Genomic DNA, 19,532 nt, shown 5'->3' with positions numbered 1-19,532 from the left:
TCTTAAAATGAAAATGAATAAATATTCATTTTATTCAAATTCCTAATATTTAGTACAGGTAAATTATGTATGAAGCATTTTTCCATCATACTATGTAAAATCTTCATAGTGGGTAGTATGAATAATTTGCAATATAAATTAAACTTTAAAAAATCCTAACCTGAGAAATTATAAAGCTTTTAGATAAATAATGAGTAGATTTAAAATAAATAAGCACCTGCCCATTGTCATCTAGACATAAGGTAAGCAGTAGACACTCATTAAGTTTAATAATATAACCCAATTTAATGGCATTTGATTAAGAAGGAATATGCTTGGGTTGAGTGTAGTGGCTCATGCCTCTAATCCCAGCACTTTGGGAGACTGAGGCAGGTGGATCACTTGAGGTCAGGAGTTCCAGACCAGCCTGGACAACATGGTGAAACCCCATTTCTACTAAAAATACAAAAACTAGCTGGACATGGTGATAGGCACCTGTAATACCAGCTGCTTGGGAGGCTGAGGCAGGAGAATCCTTTGAACCCGGGAGGCAGAGATTGCAGTGACTTGAGATCACGCCACTGCACTCCAGCCTGGGTGACAGAGGGAGACTCCATTTCAAAAAAGACAATACTAAATCATTCCTTTTGTGGGAGACAATTTTCATTTTTGGCCTGGCTCTATCTAAAACATTTCAGTTAATTTTTTGTCATGATGATATTAGTGAGTGAATTGATTGAATACATTGAATTGAACAATTCATTTGCTCAGGCAAATCTTTAGACAGCTGAGAGCAAGGTTTTAATTACATACAACATGATAAGACAGAATGATGGCCCCCAATGATATCTGAGCTCCAATTCCAGAACCTGTGATGATGCTATCTCACATAGCAAAAGTGACCTTGGCAGATGTGATTAAGGTTAAGGTCCTTGAGATGGAGAGACTCAATGACCTGGGTTAGGCAGGTGGGCCCAATCTAATCACATGAGTGCTTAAAAAAGGACATTTCCCAGATCTAGTCAAAGGGAGACATGAGGTGAAGAAGGTTGAGAGAAATGCAGAGTCTCTTTGAGGATATAGGAAGAGACATGAGCCAAGGAAGGTGGAAAAGGCAAGGAAATGGCTTCTCCCTTGGAGGCTCCAGAGGAAATGCAAACCTGTTGCCACCATGATTTTAGTCCACTGAGGTCTGTTGGGCCTTTAACCTTCAGAAATATAAAATGATAGATTTGTGTTGTTCTCAGCCACTAATTTGTGATACCCTGTTACAGCAGCATAAGAAAACTTATATACACATAAATATGGCTCAGTTGCTACATCTTGACACTGACATAGTATCAATGACATACATAAAGAATGAATTTTAAAATGGTTGATTCATACATAATTTAATAGACAGCACATTTCTAATTCAATTAATTTAAATCTTTGTTAACTTTATTTCTCTAAACTACTTTGAATTCTTAGATATTTACTATTTTAGTGGGTAAAATTTAAAACGGTATCCCCCCAAAATTGGCAGTTGAAACTGCCAGAATTTTTAAATGAGTTGTTCTATTTCTTCCTTACCTCATTCCATAAAATCTACTTTCAAGAAGGGGCTGAGGTTAACTGTGCTGAAATAAGCTTCTCTGAGCTAATCACTAAAAGAAATAGATTCATAAGGAATGAAGCCAGATATGAAAGTGAGGGAAGAGGCATCTGTTGTCCTCACTGTGGTGGTATATATCCCCGTGGGAGGCTGAAAAACATCTGTGCTTCATGAAACCCTTCCGTGAAAGAATTATGCGTCTCTACCAGACATTTCAAGCTCTTTAAAAAAAGATGCATTTTAAAAAGACAATTTTCCATACTAGCATTTAACTTAGCATTTGGCTTAGTTTTATTCTGAATTAATTTAAGTTTCCTATGAAGTAGATTTCAAGCTAGATGTGGATTTCTGCTAGTTTTATAAAGCATACCTTTTCCCTCCGAAACGGTAATTCCATGAGTTTGGAAGACAGGAAAGAAGACAAGAAAGTTGTATTTAAAAGTTAAGTCCAGATATAAGCAAAACAAACAAAAATCTCAGCAAAATCTCCATTTCAGTTGGAATATGGCAATGTTCTTTGAAGAATGCAAAGCTTCCAGGGGAAAAATAGGGTTTGAGTGTGGTTTTCCCTGAATGTCACAAATCAAACTTCTTTTTATTTATTTATATTTATTTATTTATTTTGAGACGGAGTTTCATTCCGTCACCCAGGCTATAGTGCAGTGGTGCGATCGCAGCTCACTGCAACCTCCACCTGCCAGGCTCAAGCAATTCTCCTTCCTTAGCCTCCTGAGTATCTGGGATTACAGGCATGCGCCACCACAACTGGCTAATTTTTGTATTTTAGTAGAGACGGGGTTTCACCATGTTGATCAGGCTGGTCTCGAACCCCTGACCTTGTGATCCACCCGCCTCAGCCCCCCAAAGTGCTGGTATTACAAGCATGAGCCACCACACCAGGCCTGACAAATTAAACTTTAAGCATGTAAAACCTAGTAGATTTCCATTTCTGTTAATATGGAAAAACAGATAACCAGAAAACTCTCCTGCTACAAAACCCATAAAATTGCTGAAGAAAATATAGCAACACTCCTTTACATGTATTACTTAGATCATAAGAAAAGGAAAGCAATCCTTAGAGGAACAACACAAAAAAGTCCTGACATCAAGGCTGCCCTAGCAATGATGTTGTGGTAGCGGGTGTGCAGGTTGCGGGAGGACTTACAGTTCCTCAAACCAAGGGGCCTGTGGGGGTCAGGAACAAGATGGCCCGCCGAATAGGAACAGCTCCAGCCTCCAGCTGCCAGCGTGAGCGACACAGAAGACGGGTGATTTCTGCATTTTCAACTGAGGTACCGGGTTCATCTCACTGGGGAGTGCCGGACAATCGGTGCTGGTCAGCTGGTGCAGCCCGACCAGTGAGAGCTGAAGCAGGGTGAGGCATCACCTCACTTGGGAAGGGTAAGGGGGAAGGGAATCCCTTTTCCTAACCAAGGGAAACTGAGACACACAACACCTGGAAAATCGGGTAACTCCCACCCTAATACTGCACTTTACCAAGGATCTTAGTAAACAGCACACCAGGACATTATATCCCACACCTGGCCCAGAGGGTCCCACTGCCACGGAGCCTCCCTCATTGCTAGCACAGCAGTCTGAGATCTAACTGCAAGGCAGCAGCGAGGCTGGGGGAGGGGCGCCTGCCATTGCTGAGGCTTAAGTAGGTAAACAAAGCCTCCGGGAAGCTCCAACTGGGTGGAGCCCACCACAGCTCAAGGAGGCCTGCCTGTCTCTGTAGACTCCACCTCTGGGTAGAGTCTGACAGCTGTCTGAGAGCTTTGAAGAGAGCAGTGGATCTCCCAGCACGGAGGTTGAGATCTGAGAGTGGACAGACTGCCTGCTCAAGTGGGTCCCTGACCCCTGAGTAGCCTAACTGGGAGACACCCCCCACTAGGTGCAGACCGATACGATACCTCACACCTCACCTGGAGAGGTACACCCCTGAGACAAAGTTTCCAGAGCAAGAAGCAGACAGGAGCACTCGCTGTTCAGCAATATTCTATCTTCTGCAGCCTCTGCTGCTGATACCCAGGCAAACAGGGTCTGGAGTGGACCTCAAGCAATCTCCAACAGACCTACAGCTGAGGGTCCTGACTGTTAGAAGGAAAACTAACAAACAGAAAGGACACCCACACCAAAACCCCATCAGTACGTCACCAGCATCAAAGACCAAAGGCAGATAAAACCACAAAGATGGGAAAAAAGCAGGGCAGAAAAGCTGGAAATTCAAAAAATCAGAACGCATCTCCCCCTCCAAAGGAATGCAGCTCATCGCCAGCAACGGATCAAAGCTGGACGGAGAATGACTTTGACGAGTTGAGAGGAGAAGGCTTCAGTCGATCAAACTTCTCAGAGCTAAAGGAGGAACTACGTACCCAGCGCAAAGAAACTAAAAATCTTGAAAAAAGAATGGAAGAATGGATAACTAGAATAATCAATGCAGAGAAGGCCAAGGGGCCTGTGATTCAATTGCAAGGAAAGAATGCAAGGCACAAGGCTAAGGTCTTAGGTTCACTTGAAGTGGGAATTTGGAAATGAGATCCCCTGAACAAAGCCAAGACTTTGAAGAAGCATACATATGTTGGATTTTTAAAAATGCCATCAGAACAGTGAGATTCCAAGGAACTATGCCTATGTTAGTCTGGATGGGGGGAAAAAGGAATTTATAAATGCAGATTTTCATTTTAACAGGTTATGGTCTCAATGTATACTATTCACATGATCCACGGATACCTAAAGTTAAAAAGTAAAAAGTGGTCTCCAGAAGGTAATACTCCCGGGTTGCCTTAGCAGAAGTAATCTCAAAACTTATCTAGGAGGAATGTTCAATCCAGGCAGAAGAGGATTCCTACAGATAAATTATCTCTGAAGATTAGCTCAGAGTTCAAAATTTGCTATAGCAAAGAGTCAACAGTCACAACAAATAGCTCTGGTGTTACTCTAGGAACTTTTAAGAATCACTAAGTAGATAAAAAGAAGTATCTTTAAATTGATTAAAGTAACAGTACCAAAATAATGTTTACAAAATGAAGCAAAGAACATTATGACAAAAGTTCACACATATTCTTAAAGAGATTAAACTAATAAAAATGAATAAATATCTAGGTGTTGAAATTAAAACCTAGCAGAATATTTATTTAAAAAGTGAAAATCTCCAGAGGGATATGATTCTAATGAGTAAAAATCTATTAAAACGGTTTTAATAAGGTAAAGTAAAAATTAGGACAGTCATGCCACATGGATTTCACTTTATTTTAAAGTCTCCCCTGATTTGAAAAGAATACTATAATAATCCTAAGGTTGAAGAACATCATTGACTTACAGATATCCACATGTATATTTTGTAGTAAAAAAACTGAAAAGTAATTTTCGTATGAAGTATGCAGTAAGAAATTGGGATGATTTTCCAGATTAAACTCAATAAATACTTCAAATATAACGTTACATGCTAATAATGCAATAACAGTCTACATATATAATAAATATCTCTATAAATATGAGCAATTTTCTATGATACTTTTTGCCTGCAGATTATAACATATGGTATTTTTCACATACACATATATTCTTCATTTTATTAAACTGGCTTTATTGGTGGTTTATATGGTTTGGCTCTGTATCCCCACCCAAATCTCATCTTGTAGCTCCCATAATTCCCACATGTTGTTGCAGGGAACTGGTGGGAGATGACTGAATGCCGGTGGTGGATCTTTCCCGTGCTGTTCTCGCCACAGTCAATGGGTCTCACGAGATCTGATGGTTTTAAAAATGGGAGTTGGGCCCTGCCGCTGGCTCCGTTCTGCTCCCTTCCTCCACGCCGCAGCGCCAGCCATAGCCGCCTAGCCTGCAGCCACCACCTCTGAGCATAAGATGGCTGTGCCTCCCAAGTTTGCTGATCTTGGCAAATCTGCCAGGGATGTCTTCACCAAGGGCTATGGATTTGGTTTAATAAAGCTTGATTTGAAAACAAAATATGAGAATGGATAGGTATTTACAAACTCAGGCTCAGCCAACACTGAGACCACCAAAATGCCGGGCAGTCTGGAAACCAAGTACAGATGAACTGAGTAGGGCCTGACGTTTACTGAGAAATGGAACACCGACAATACACTAGGCACCGAGATTACCGTGGAAGAGCAGCTTGCATGTGGACTGAAGCTGACCTTCCATTCAGCCTTCTCACCCAACACTGGGGGGTAAAAATGCTAAAATCAAGACAGGGTACAAGCAGGAGCACATTAACCTGGACTACGACATGGATTTAGACATTGCTGGGCCTTCTATCCGGGGTGCTCTGGTGCTGGGTTACAAGGGCTGACTGGCCAGCTACCAGATAAATTTTGAGACTGCAAAGTCCCAAGTGACCCAGAGCACCTTTGCAGTTGGCTACAAGACTGATGAATTCCAGCTTCAGGCTGATGTGAATGACAGGACAGAGTTTGGCGGCCTCATTTACCAGAAGGTGAACAAGAAGTTGGAGACTGCTGTGAGTCTCACCTGGACAGCAGGAAACAGTAACAGGCGCTTCGGAATAGCAGCCAAGTATTAGATTGACCCTGACGCCTGCTTCTTGCTAAAGTGAACAACTCCAGCCTGATAGGTTTAGGATACACTCAGGTCCTAAAGCCAGGTATCCAGCTGACACTGTCAGCTCTTCTGGATGGCCAGGACGTCAATGCTGGTGGCCACAAGCTTGGCCTGGGACTGGAATTTCAAGCATAAATGAATACTGTACAATTGTTTGATTTTAAACTATTTTGCAGCATAGCTACCTTCAGAATTTAGTGTATCTTTTAATGTTGTATGTCGGATGCAAGTATTGCTAAATATGTTAGACCTCCAGGATAAAGATGATTCAGCTTTAAGATGTTAGTCTTTCAGAGGTACAGAAGAAACCATTTCCAAAAAAGGCCCTTTCAGTGGTAGACTTGGGGGAACTTGGCAGCGACTTTGAGATGCCAGGTTTCTTTTTTTGTCTAGAAATGGCTGCGAGTGAAAGCTGATAATATGTAGGCACTTTGTAAATTCATGTTGAGTAAATGAATGAAATTGTGATTTCCTGAGAATCGAACTTTGGCTTCCTAACCCTAATTGATGAGAGCCTCGCTGTTTTTAGACAGATCTTCATGACCTGTTCCCAGTCCAGTTCATCATTATCTCTTTTACACCAAAAGGTCTGCAGGGTGTGGTCACTCTTTTGTGCCATTTTGGGGTGGAGAGGGTGGATGTGATGAAGCCAATAATTCAGGACTTATTTCTTCCTGTGTTGCGTTTTTGAACCCTTGCACCAGAGTATGAAATAGCTTCCAGGAGCTCCAGCTATAAGCTTGGAAACGTCTGTGTGATTGTAATCACATGGTGACAACACTCAGAATCTAAATTGGACTTCTATTATATTCTCACCACTCAATTTGTTTTTTAGCAGTCTAATGGGTACATTTTAGAGTCTTCCATTTTCTGTGGAACTAGAGCCTCCCCTTCAAATGCTGTAATTAACATCACTTAGAGTCGAATAAAATATTGAAACCTAAAAAAAAGAAAACAACAACAACAACAACAGGAGTTGCCCTGCACAAGCTCTCTTTTTGCCTGCTGCCATCCACACAAGGCGTGACTTTCTCCTCCTTGCCTTCCACCATGATTGTGAGGCCTCATCAGCCATGTGGGACTGTAAGTCCAATAAACCTCTTTCTTTTATAAATTGCACAGTCTCAGGTATGTCTTTATCAGCACAATGAAAATGGACTAATCCAGTGGTATAAAAGGTTAAGTGGTAGATCCAGAAAAATAACCTATAATTTCTGATTCCAAATTATTTTTTTTTTCTAATGAATCATTTTGTGCAACAGCAGGCAGTAGGGGACTTATCAGGTGGCCATTTTTTTTTTTTTTTTTTAGATACTGCATTATTGTAGACTTCCAGAGCACTTAGGAAACCACAAGTATAAATCTTTGTTGAATATACAATTTCGGCAAGGACAAGCCAAACTTTTCTTGAATAATTAAAAACATAGCTAAGATAGGAACCAGTGTGATGGAACTTGGTTCTTCTTCATTTTTTCCTTATTCAATTCTTCATTCAATGATTGAATGGGGAGGGAGGTAAAATAACAAATAACCTGTCAGTCATAGCACTGTCGAGTTAGTTATTAAATATTTACAAAACGTAAGACTGTCAATGTACTGTGAGTTTCTTGAGGAATGGGAACAAATCTTGCTCACTGTGTGTATACATATATACTGTATATATACACACTGTATATATATATACACATATATACTGTATATATACATACTATATATACACACAGTATATATACATACTGTGTATATATATGCCTACAGCATATATATACATACTGTGTGTATATATTCTGTGTGTGTGTATATATATTCTGTGTGCATATATGTATATACAAAACCTCACACAGAACTTCAAAACTAGTAGACACTCAATGATATTTACTGAATTAACAAATTAACTAAATTCAGCTGCTATTTAAATACTTAAAAAGTAGTAATGCAGTTTTATCATTTGATATGTGTTGCATATCTTTCATCAAAGCAACATAAAATGCTCTATAAAAATCTCGAGTTTGGGGCTGGGCGTGGTGGTTCATGCCTGTAATCCCAGAACTTTGGGAGGGCACAGCGGGATGATCTGTTGAGCTCAGGAGTTGGAGACCAGTAAGGCCAACGTAGTGAGACCTTGTCCCTACTATAAACAACAACAAAATTTAGCCGATGTGCGCCTGTAGTCCCAGATACTGGGAAGGCTGAGGCGGGAGGATTGCTTGAGCTCGTGCCACTGCACTCCAGCTTGGGCGAGATCCTGTCTCAAAACCAAACCAAACCAAAATAAAACGAAAGAACCCTCCAGCTTTTTAAAATTGTCACTTGCTAAAATTACTTCCCGAAGATATCCACCAAAAGATACAGAGCTAGAAAGAGGTGTGAATACTGTCCAGAAATCATTAAAATGTGATATGGATTGGTCAAGGAAACTTTCCTGCTTTGGGTCAGTTTGAGAGCCTTTGCTTTGAAAGAAGTGCGAGTATTGCTGGTGGAGAAGTGTGTAGAGGGCAGTTCAGAAAGATGGAATTGCCTGACCTAGGATTCCAAGACTATTTTAATAACATAAATACTGTGGTTCAGGTTAGAGCTGTCAGCTTTTAAAACACTAAAATTTCTACTCCACTTCTTGCTTTCATTCAATTGAGTTTTGTCCTAAACTTAGAGTAAACAGCCAAAGCTGTTTTTACTTCTCAGAAATTAGACAGCAAGCGCATTCTTGCTAATTTTTTTTTTTTTTTTTGAGACGGAGTCTCGCTCTGTCGCCCAGGCTGGAGTGCAGTGGCGCGATCTCGGCTCACTGCAAGCTCCGCCTCCCGGGTTCACGCCATTCTCCTGCCTCAGCCTCCCGAGTAGCTGGGACTACAGGCGCCCCCAACCGCGCCCGGCTAATTTTTTGTATTTTTAGTAGAGACGGGGTTTCACCGTGGTCTCGATCTCCTGACCTTGTGATCCGCCCGCCTCGGCCTCCCAAAGTGCTGGGATTACAGGCGTGAGCCACCGCGCCCGGCCATTCTTGCTAATTTTAAACCGGGGCATTTAAGGATAAGATATCATTTGGTAATCTCATTAATGCCTGCCTAGTTTTTGATGTAATCCTCAAACTGTTGACTATTGAGATTTACAGCCTGATGAGTCAAATTTTTGAAAATCGTATTAACCCACTGCTTTTTAAAATGTTTGCCTTTAGATAACAGCATTAAACAATTGGATTGGTTGCTATATGACTGTTTTGTTATTCAGTAATTACTATTTGGTCATAATTTCATTGGCAGTGAAGATGAGGCATACTTCAATATTTTGCTTTTAAGTTATTTGTAGGAACAACTATGATGTCTGTAGCTCCACAAATTTGTAATCACTTTATAGAGAAACACAGCATCTCTTCTTTGCAGTAAATAAAACAGCACACACTCTGAAGATTAGAAAAAAATGTCAAATGAAGGGGAACAGCATATGATAATGTTAAGGTCCTTAGTGTTTGAGTGAAGGGATCTGAATTTTAGTCCCAGCCTTGTTACTAACTAGTTGTATGTCTTTGAGCAAGGCATTTTGATTCCCTGAGCTTACGTTTCCTTATTCATAAAGTTATATGCTCTATTTTCACGGTAAAAAGAATATAATATGCATGGCATAGGCAGGAAGGAGAAGCGGAAACACATTAAAGAAGACAATGTAAAAAGTAAAACAGGCTGCCATTACTCTTTCTTGTCTTGTATTTACACTTTAACAAAAGTATTAAGTTACCTTAATATTCCTAAGCAGTGAAATTATTATAGGTTAATTTAAACTCCGGAAGGCTAATTTTGCCAGTTTCATAGTCCTTATCTTGCCAAATAGCAGAATTTGTGACACCTCACTCTTAAGAACAAACCTACTGACTTTTATTATGGTTATCTATTCACAACTGATACTCTGTTCATGCTTATTACAGGCATATTAACATGATGTCATTAGTATACTATATGTTCAGTCTGAATTTTATCTCGAACGCCATTAAAAATAGTTTTACAATGCATTCGGATATACAGAAAATTCAATGTATTTGATTTATTGTTACATTTTAAACAGACAAAAATGCCCTTATGGAAGGCTTATATAGAATAATAAATGCAGATATGAGGTACTGAATTACACATACCATATACGTCAAATCATCAGAGATAGCTCTAGAATTAGGCTATGCCCTGAGATATTGGAAGAATCCTGGAAACTGAGAAAAATGATAGCAGCTGCTGTCACTGATGGTGGCACCAAACCAAACTGCGATGTCTAGAAGTATCAATCACAGATCCCTGAGCCCTGGCCCCTTTCTTTATCACCATCTCAAAAACCAGAGGGTAAAGATGTAAGATGAATAAGCAAAATACCATGAGGAAGTTTGAGTGGACAAGAGGAAGTGATTGAGGATCAGATAGACAGCAAGGGGATAGCAGCTGCCCACAGAATATAAGTAGGGAGAAATAGGGAGATTCCTCTTTCACCTATTCAAGAAACATCCCTTATGCACCTGTTATGTGCCAGACACTACTGGGTGTTGTTAATACAAAAATGAATTTGGTCTAACCATGCTTATCACAGAGCTTCCTGTACGGCAAAGTGAAGCAGGGACACGTAAATTTTGAAACACATTATGGTAAGTGTTACAACGAAGAGATGTGCAAAGTGTGATTGGTAGCCCAGAAAAACAATCAACTTCCCCAGAGACTTAGGAAACTCTTCACCTAGGAATTATTATATACGTTGGGGCTTAGTAGAAGAGTAAGTATTTTCCAGGTAAGGGAGAAAGTCAAAGTGAGTACAGGCAGAGAAAAGCACAGGCCAAAGAAAGGGACCCAAAAGACCACTCGGGCTAAAGGGACTAGGTATAACTTGCTCTGCTACAGCTCTTGGGGTATGCTGTGGAGGCAGGATGTTAACAAAAAGTGGAAGTGAAGGGACTGGGAAAAGTAGACTGGAACCGTGTGATGAAACTTCTCATCTGCCATGTTAGAGTTTGGATCTTACCCCTCATGCAACAGAGAAGCAAATAGGATTTACAAAGGAGGGTTATATGATCAGAACTGTTTTCTTAGATTGCTGAATCTGGGGAAAGGGTGGAGGGTTATCTGGACAGGGAGGATTTACAACTTGAAGGAGAAAACAATTAGGAGACTGGATTACAACTGTCTAAGGAAGGTTTAAAAATCCAAATGCTTTTGAAGGCCTCAGAAATCATGCAAATTTAAAGCAGAACCCACAACACTCACCCTGCCCCACGCATTACATTCAAATTTTTAATAAAGGAAACAAACTATGCTGGCCGAAAATGAATTAGGATGGAATTAGGTTTAGCTGCCAGTTTTTTAGATCATATGTAGGAGAAAGGGTGATGACATTATAAATTATGGCATGGAGAAATGAGAAAAAGGAGAAGATCAATTCCAGGTCTATTTGAGTGGTGAGTGAGACTGACTGTTCCTGCTATTTCTGAAGCACTAGGAAATCTGGATATTCACTACAAATGCTTAACATGTGCTCATTGACTCAATCCACTCATGGCTAAGGAGAAGGCAAGAGAGAAATCTTTGCCCCTTATACATTGCCATCGAAACAAAATTCTGCATAGATACAGTTATAAGTCAATGTGGTTTGGGGTGTTTCTTTCTTTAACATATTGAAAATAGTTTGGGCCTAGCAATAAAGAAAATTAGCTAGTCTTAGTCAGAAGCTGATTTATTAGTACAGTTATCTATTTTTGTAAGGCTGGCAGTGGCTGAATTAAGCACCTGGGCAAAAACACAAAATAAACAATTATGCTACAGCAATGACAAGAGGCCAACATGACTATGTAATTAGAAGTGATTTTCTTTTTATTTTTTAAAAGAGATTTTCAATTACAACTCTATGATAATTTTATACAATTAACCCTCTTACTCTTGCAATTTATATCTAAATAGACATATTATCTACAACCATAGTGTGGCAGGAAAGGATGCAGACATGGTATCTACTTAGACTTGGAGTGAGGGAAACATAAATGAGAAAGTACAGAGACTTGATTCTAAGGGTTGAATAATTTCTGGACAAAAGAGGAATTCTAATGGATAAGAATAATGGATTGAATACCAGCAGTTATCTCAAAACCAAAGTGGAGCATTAATATGGCTTTTCGCCACTTAAGCTAACCTGATCATAAATAATTACGGAGGTAATATGGATAAATATAATCTTAAAAACTACTATCTGTGGTAAAAAGCACCATATGTGATTCTGATAAATTTAAACACACAATTTAAGTGCATTTCCTGGTTTTAAAAATGGCTGCAATTTACATGTATTACTGGCATAAATAAAGAATGCCTCATATATATTGGGTGATTAATGAATAAGTTAACTGCTATCTTTTAGGCTAGATAGCATAAAAGAAAGAACAGTAAATTTCACATCAGAAGACCAATATAATCTTCAGGGCTGAATGAGAAGTTAAGAGTCTTGGTCATATCACAGCTAGCCATTTGCTGTGCAAGACTTTTAACCTCTGTGTTCAGATCTTTCTTTTGTGAACAGAGATTAGGAAAGGCCAAATAGCAAACCAAGAGTTCTGTCTAACAAAAAGTCTATCATTCAATGCCCTTATATAAGAGAGAAAGTGTGTCTGGCCTTGAAGAGGAACATGAATTTAGATGAAAAATTCAATTATCCTGAGCTAGAAATCCAAGTCTTTTATACATCTATATAATAATGAAAATAACTGTGCTATCAAAATTACATCAGTTTTATTTTTTTCCTGTGCCAAAGCAAAAACACACTTAATAACCGGGGGTCACACATTCAAAGCAGCCATGTTCTTTCAGGAGCCAAGCAAAAATCACAAATATGGGCCGGGTGTGGTGGCTCATGCTTGTAGTCCCAGCTACTCGGAAGGGTGAGGTAGGAGGATTACTTCAGCCTGGGAGGTTGAACCTACAGTGAGCCCTGATCGCACCACTGCACTACAGCCTGGGCGACAGAGTGGGACCCAGTATCAAAAACAGCAACAACAAAAAGAAAATAATAAACATGTAAACACCCTCAAATATAAAATAATATGACATGATGGGTCTATGGCTAATAGGAGAGTATATGTCTCCCAATAGCCTTCACAATCAATTATTGTTTTCCTAAACACTGCCTCTCAAAGCCCATCTTTGTCTACATGTGGGCAGTGGGCCATAAGATTGTGACCCCCAGTCTTAAGCTGTCTATTGTTAATAGCATTAAAGTGTCTTCTTTCATTTGGATATTGATGTTGCTTCTCACGAGTCAGTAAACTACCTTATCAATGATCAATTTCCTCCTCATCTTACCTGATGCTATCAACAGCATTTAACCCAGTTGATCCCTTCCCCTCCTTGATAGCTTTCTTCATCTGACTTCCCTGGATACCACACACTCAGGTTTTCCTCTTACTTTTACAGCCATTCCTGAGTCCCCTTGACTAGTTTTTCCCCTTCTCCTAGATCTCCAAAAGTTGGAGTTCTCTACGGTTTCCTCCCTTTTGTATCTACACACTCATTTCTTTGCTGATAACCAGTCTCATGTCTTTAACAACCATATGCTGTCAACTACCAAGTTTATATCTCCAGCCAGGACCACTCTCCTGAACTCCAACTTCCTATATCCAACTGCCATTCAGCATCTCCACATAGATGTCTAATTGACATCTTAATATTAAGATGTCTAAAACTGAACTCCTGATCCATGTGCATTCTTACCAATCACAGTTGATAGCAACTATTCTTTCAGTTGTCAATGCCAAAAATCTTCTTGTCATCTTGACATCTCTATTTTTCTTACATTTCACATTTTGGTATATTAAGACATCATACTAGGTGTTTCCTAATAAATATAGAATCTGACTACTTTTCACCACCTTCATTGCTTCCATCCTTGTGCAAGCCACCATTCTCTCCTGAGGAGTACTACAATAGGCCTCTGCTTGCATCATTACCCCATATGTACTATTCTCAACAGCAGCCACAGCAATCCTATTAAAACCCAAGTAAAAGGCCAGGCGTGGTGGCTCATGCCTGTAATTCCGGCACTTTGGGAGGCCGAGGCAGGTGGATCACCTGAGCTCAGGAGTGAGAGATCAGCCTGACCAACATGGAGAAACCTCATCTCTACTAAAAATACAAAATTAGCTGGGCATGGTGGCACACGCCTGTAGTCCCAGCTACTTGGGAGGCTGAGGCAGGAGAATCAATTGAACCCGGGAGGTGGAGGTTGCAGTGAACCAAACTGTGCCACTGCACTCCAGCCTGGGCAACAAGAGTGACAGTCAGTCTCAAAAAAAAAAAAAAAAAAGAAAAAGAAAAAGAAAAAGAAACCCAAGTAAAATTATTTCACGCCTGTAAGCAAAGGCCTGCCATGTCTCCATGTTTTACTCAGAATCAGGCCATTGTAGCTTCTTATAAGGTCTTTCCAAATATCTCCCTTGCCACCGTCATCTTCCCTGTCATTTCCTCTCCTATCACTGCCCCTTAGTTCAAGTTGCTTTAGCCACACTGAACACCTTACGATTCCTTGAACATACCTGTAATGTTTTTATATAACTCTTAATTATTTCCTCTGCCAGGAAAATTATTCCCCTGGATATTTGCTTGACAAAATCCCTTACCACATTTAATGTGGGCTCCATATTCTACCCTCTCAATGAGCAAACCCTGACCACTTGCGAAACAGTCACAACCACACCACTGGCACTTCTAATCCCATTTATGGCGCACCACAAAGGTTATCAATTTCTAATAGTCTCTACACTTTGCACTCATTGTCACTTAACACAAAATTGATGATTTTTCTTTAACAAGAACTTTTATATATTTCTCAAGATAATTAACATATAAATATCTAAGTAAATCATGGATAGGTAATGGTGAGATTTATCTACAATTCATAAAAATAAATAAATCATGGATAACTTGCTGAGACTGATATACAATTAATCAGTCATCCGTTTACATTTTAACATTCTTAAAGCTTTCCTATTATAGAAAAAATTATTTTTCCAGGTTTATAAAAAGTTTTCTCCTACTGTAAAATTGAGAATAAAGAACTGATGCAAATGTGAAATAAACCCAATATAAAGGCTTTGCAAAATGCCTGTTAATTTTATTTTTTCTTTTGTTAAATTTATTTTTTAATTGACAAGTAAAAGTTGTAGGCTGGGCATGGTGGCTCACACCTGTAATCCCAGCACTTTGGGAGGCCGAGGCAGGAGGATCACCTGAGGTCAGGAATTCGAGACCAGCTTGGCCAACATGGTGAAACGTCATCTCTACTAAAAATACAAAAATTAGCCGGGCATGGTGGCGGGTGCCTGTAATCCCAGCTACTCGGGAGGCTGAGGCAGGAGAACTGCTTGAACCTGGGAGGCGGAGGTTGCAGTGAGTCGAGATCACGCCACTGTACTCCAGCCTGGGCAACAGAGTGAGACTCTGTCTCAAAACAAACAAACAAACAAACAAACAAAAGTTGTATATACTTATGGTGTACTATATGATTTTTCTGTATATATACATTATGAAATGGCTAAATCAAGCTGTTTTAACATACATTAGCTCACATACTTACCATTTTTTTGTGTGGTGAGAACACTTAAAATCTGTCACCAGCAGTTTTCAAGTATATTGTTATTAACTATAGGCACCATGATGCACAATAGATTTCTTGAACTTATTTTTTGTATCTAATTAAAATTTTGTGTCCTTTGACATACATCTCCCCAATCCCCCAACTCTCAAATGCTGGCAATCACCATTTCAGGTAGTTTCATTTGTAAAGTACATCTTACATGTAGATACTAGTTTATTTAGAGCTTATCAAGCAATATAAAAAAAAGATCCCAGAAACCATAAAACAAGTTCTCTCCATGTTTTACCTAAGCTTTCGATGCTTAAAATTGAACAGATCAGCTACTGGAGGAAATATTATGGTTTTGTCTGACAGCTTCTGTTCACTGTCAAAATTCTGCCAACTAGTTGTTAGCACAGGCAAAAATTTGTCACTGAAGAGACTAATGCATTAAGCCTAAAAGTCAAATTGCTCATGAAAGGTGAGGTGACTGTTTTTAAGAACCAACAGCTATGTTTTTATTAGAGGTAAAGCTCTCATGATTATACGGCCACTTATATCAGAAATTCAGCCACTTTACCCTCAGTGAACAATTTATCTTCCAGACTGGATTCATTGTCTATGCAACTGATACAATTCCCTGGTTTAGAGCTTATTATCACGCTGCAAACTGAGTAACATTCCCCCAGACATAAATGTCTGCAGAGCTCCCCTTAACAAGAGTCAAGTGTCCTTTTCAACTTTGCTAAAACACTAAGATACCCTGAACAAGCTTAATTGAATTATTTTGTTTTACTAAAGTATGCAGATTTGTTAAGTTTTTTCTTCTTCTTTTTTTTCATAATAATCAGGACCTCAGGTACACGTAAATGAATTCTCTGCTCCTTTTGAAGAAGAAGATCAAGAAAAAATTCCCCAAGTGCAAAATCAAAAAGAAAAGAAAGCTTTCTTTGCTTACTTGAGCTATACATCTCTTAACGTTACTGTAATGCTTTCGTAAATAATGAAAATAAGTCAAGATCAGGTAATTATGCATTTTTCCTTAGCTATTTTCCTAAGAGGGCAAATTTATTAAAACTTCAATGCATTTTCAAGTTATATTAAGTAGCATCTGCATGACACTATGGTTGACAATGCCTTTCAACTTCATTTGCATTTTGTCTTCACAATTCATTGAAAATTTGAAAGTAACGGACAATCATTGGAAGCTTATGAGGTCCAGCACTGTGTTAGGTACTTCACCATATCACATCTCAGTAAGGTAGGTATCACTATGTCTTAATTTTTAGATGCGGAACCTGAATATTTTCCTGTTGCATCATTTTTTTTTGCATCTGATGTTTTCGAAAGGCAGAATAATCATCAGAACTAACTTTATTCAGTGCCTACGAGTGGTTGCACTATGAGGTGGTGCACTACGAACTTTATCTTATTGCTAATTTTCATTAAAGCCATGTAAGAAAGGTATTAGATACTTATTTTACAAATGAGGAAGCTGAGCCCTGGTGACATTCAATAAATGACCCCAAGTCACATAACAAGAACTGGCAGAATCAGGATTCTAGGCTGCGCTCTCCACCAAGCCATGCTGCCAAACACGATGATCCCTTTTGCTTTGTCTTTCTTTTTTTCCTTTTTTGAGACAAGGGCAATTCTGTCACCCAGGTTGGAGTACAGTGGCACAATCACTGCTCACTGCAGCCTCAACCACCTGAGCTCAAGTGACACTCCCACCTTAGACTCCCCAGTACTTGGGACACAGGAGCATGCCACCACGCCCTGGTAATTTTTTAATTTTTGTAGAGAAGGAGTCGCCCTATATTGCCCAGGCTGTTCTAAACTCCTGGGCTCAAGCGATCCTCCCACCTTCAGACTCCCAAAGTGTTGCGATTACTGGTGTGAGCCACCATGTCTAGCCTATGATGATCCTTCTTTGATCCTCTTCACTAGCTTGACGCTTAGTAAATTCTAAACAATATCTTGAATTTTCCTAATGTGATGTTACTTTTTTAAACAATCACAACTTTTTTTTTTTTTTTTTTTTTAAATCTAACAAGACACTATTTTCCAAGTAATCCACATGAAGTGAGCAAAGACTCATTTGGATACTAATTTTATAGTGCAAATTGGTACAGAGAAAGTTGCTGTGACCTGTGGTTATACTTGTAAATGTTGCCCTTGGGCTTGCAAAGTATTCTCCAGAGTCAAGCAAATGCTCATATAATCAAGCTACCCTTTCTGAGGTAATCACTTTTTAACCAACTATTTTTTATGTCAAGTACATTCCTTTGGGTAATAATGAGAGGTCTGGTATTATACCCTCATACTGTACAGTGTTTTAATTAAAAGAGGTGTCACTGAATACATAAACATTTTGTGTCTGTCAGGATCTATAATCATGCAAATGGAAAAGAGCTGGGAAAGAAAACACACATCTTTTCTGTTTATATTTCAATTAGGATGTGAAAGTTCATTGCTGAAAGTGAAGATTTCAGACTTTATAAAAGACATTAAGACATGTCTTTTTTTAGTTCTAAGCTGCATTGACTTCTACCAACAGTAACATTTAATAATTTCATGTTATACATATATGTTGCATTTGAAACTACAAAATACGATTAAACTAAGTCACCCATTTTTAGATTTATAACAATATGGTGTTATAAATCACAATGTTTTATTTCAGTATTTCAATGTGGCATGGTGAATTAGACCTTTCCAAATTGGTAAGTTTTTCTGGAGCTGAAAATAAAACTTCTTAAAAGGTACACGTGCACTTTTCATGTCATCAGGTCATTTTGTAACATGTAATGATAAATGGTTAAGCATACCTGAAATACATTATTATAAAGTCGCATTAGCCTCAGAAAAATTAAGCTAAGACTGAAAGAGGGGATAGTTAAAAGAAAAATAAATAAATAACTTTTGCTGTCCAAAGAACTCTAGCCTAAAATCAGGAACCTGAGATTTGTGCTGTACAAAAACTAGCCATAAGACCTTCGCCAACGCTATTTGCTTGTGACTCAGTCACTTTAACTGTGAGACAGGATAACAAACTAAAGAAAAAATAACAAATGTGGTGGTATTTTGAGAGAGAAAGACTATTTACAAATCTGAAATATTTCTATTGTTATTTTATTGTTTATACTGCAGAGAGAGTGAATATAAGTACTTAACAATGGGAACCTATTGAAAAAAATATTAAAACAGCACAGAAGGAAATATAAAGAAAACTTAACCTTCTATCCTGAATGCACTCTGCAGAAAAAGAAAATACTACGTTGTGTAATCAGATTTTAAAAATTAAAATGTGAAGATTTTCTATTACAGTGAAGAGTTGATTTTTAAAAATCTTAAAAACCAGAGGTGAAAGAAAAGCAAATGGATCGCATTCAGAAGACATTGTTCAAGTTCTGGCATTACCCTTTATTAGCTGGGTGAAAAGGCTAAATCTCTGAGTATAAATTTCTCATCACTAAAATCAGAGTAATATTTCCTTTCAGCCTTATTCATGAAATAAGAGAATATAAAGCTGCTCTTTAAATTATAACAAGCAATATTAGTTTAAGAGATTTGTTGTATAACTAAGTTGTTCCTGCTAATATAGTTATTAAAAAGTTAAATATTAACCTGTATAGATAGAGACAACAGAATAAAGTACTCCTAAATTTAAAATTTGTACTCATGTGATGTTGCTAGGGAGGTCTGCCTCTTTTCTATTTTGTCAGCTCTCTGGGAAGGTTGAACGCTCAATTGGAAACAAGGAAATACGTCTGCTTATCTCCTTCTC

The 19,532-nt window shown here is 38.7% G+C and overlaps 1 protein-coding gene and 1 pseudogene across 1 annotated transcript in view; one reads left to right on the top strand and one right to left on the bottom strand.

Annotated features, from left to right (window-relative positions):
• PCDH11X (protocadherin 11 X-linked) overlaps positions 1–19,532 on the bottom strand; it is a 724,020-nt gene that overhangs the window by 577,604 nt on the left and 126,884 nt on the right.
• Positions 5,763–7,015, top strand: LOC126946740 (voltage-dependent anion-selective channel protein 1-like; annotated as a pseudogene).

This window comes from Macaca thibetana, chromosome X, assembly GCF_024542745.1.
Source record: "Macaca thibetana thibetana isolate TM-01 chromosome X, ASM2454274v1, whole genome shotgun sequence".
Lineage (NCBI taxonomy): Eukaryota > Metazoa > Chordata > Mammalia > Primates > Cercopithecidae > Macaca > Macaca thibetana.
The sequence above is the reverse complement of the archived record's forward strand: the minus strand, read 5'-3'. Positions and strand labels throughout refer to the sequence as shown.